Here is a 1,585-nt window from a genome sequence, read left to right as displayed (position 1 = left end):
TTTAATCGGATTCGATCACCTACTACAAATGAAATGACCTGATAACCAAGAAGGTTTGGTTCAATATGTAATATTCGATGTTGATTGGTTGTGATTAAACCATACGTAAGAAATATGTTTGATTTATTATTACTATAAATGTGCTAAGAAAATAAATATTTTACATTAAGTAGTATAGTCCTACGTCTACAGCCCGTGCAACCCCATAGGGCTGCCCCTTGTAGTTTTTTAAATAAGGCGGTTCCTTATTGAATGTGTAAAATGGTTGGAACTTATTTTTGGGTAATTTGAAAACAGTAAACAACTTATCACTGCCTGTGCGCGTCTTTACGTTTTTACTTTATTTTTATTTACGTACTGTGCGCGTCTGAAAACAATAAAACGTTGCATTTTTCGGTTCAGTTTAGCGATTCGCTGCAATTTTGGTCCCTGGAAACGATTTTCACTGGAACCACCCGGTAGGTGTTAATTTCGGCTTCACTAAAGGTAAATTTTGTAATTTTGTTAGTGTTATCGGAAACCTGGTAGTTGTTAGATATAATAGGTTTGTTCCATTACCAGGAGAAACTGAAAGTAAAAGTTTTTTTTTGCCCGGAGCAACTTCCGTGTACTGAAACAAACCTAATATCCGCTGGTAGCATATCTTCTTTTTTTAATTTATATGTTTGTTATACAGTGACTGCCGTATTTGTCGACCGGTCAATCCGTGTCTGTTTACTGCTGCAAACATGGTCGACTGCGCAACATTTAATAGTACCAACGAGTGATTGATCAAATTATATTTAAAACAATCGGAGCTGCCCGGAGCTCAACAGGTAAACATTCGTTGAATCCAATGATGTCTACTAACAAATTTATATTTCAAGGGTTGGCAAATGTATTGAGTTTACACCATGAGGAAGCCGGTTCTGGAAACAAGAGCTCAAACATATTCTCAGCCCCACCTGGCATGTACTCGATTTTCCACAGCGTTGCAGTCCTAGAATTGATTAGGTGAAAACTGAACTTTATTTCCAAAAGTAAGCCAAATCTTTTACATAATCAAAAGAGTAGGTAATGGTTGAATTTCCCGTTGCAGGCCACCCGTGGGGAATAATGAAATAGGAAAAGTGTACGGTGTAGGAAAACCTGCTGATCCATCGGCACTGGCTGCACTGTGGTATGGACCGGGCGAGATGGCCGAGATGTTACCTTGGGTTAGCAAAATAATCATTTGATATACTGGCGGTTTTCGATGCCGGTAACCGAGTAATGGGTTTACGTTAAAGTCGTGCCAAATCATGTTCCTGAACAAACTATATTCTTATTTTGTTCAATTTAATCAACTGCAAGAGAAATAAGCATTCTTTAATCTGGGAAGGGTAATGGCAGATGTTCCAAGTTGTCAACAAATGACTGAACGTTATTAAATACTCAAAACTCAAAAAGTTGGGGATTGGGACACGTTCTTTTCAAATTGGTGTATAGCTGTTGCTACTACTCTGGACATAGTTCTCTATTCTCATTGGTTTCGATGTCTTCACGGTTGATGGGTTGGTGTATCTTCCTACTTGCAAGTCAATTGTTCAATTCGTTTGGGTGGGGG

The 1,585-nt window shown here is 38.4% G+C and overlaps 1 long non-coding RNA gene across 1 annotated transcript; it reads left to right on the top strand.

The window, feature by feature from the left end:
* The first annotated feature begins 338 nt into the window (after positions 1–338).
* Positions 339–1,374, top strand: LOC131689541 (uncharacterized). Its single transcript, XR_009305416.1, has 4 exons — positions 339–486; positions 677–815; positions 867–1,019; positions 1,079–1,374. It is a non-coding gene; the product is annotated as an uncharacterized LOC131689541 (long non-coding RNA).
* The last annotated feature ends 211 nt before the right edge of the window (positions 1,375–1,585 follow it).

The sequence above is a fragment of the Topomyia yanbarensis genome, chromosome 3 (genome assembly GCF_030247195.1).
Source record: "Topomyia yanbarensis strain Yona2022 chromosome 3, ASM3024719v1, whole genome shotgun sequence".
NCBI lineage: Eukaryota > Metazoa > Arthropoda > Insecta > Diptera > Culicidae > Topomyia > Topomyia yanbarensis.
Note: the sequence above shows the minus strand (reverse complement) of the source record. Positions and strands in the feature narration are given on the sequence as shown.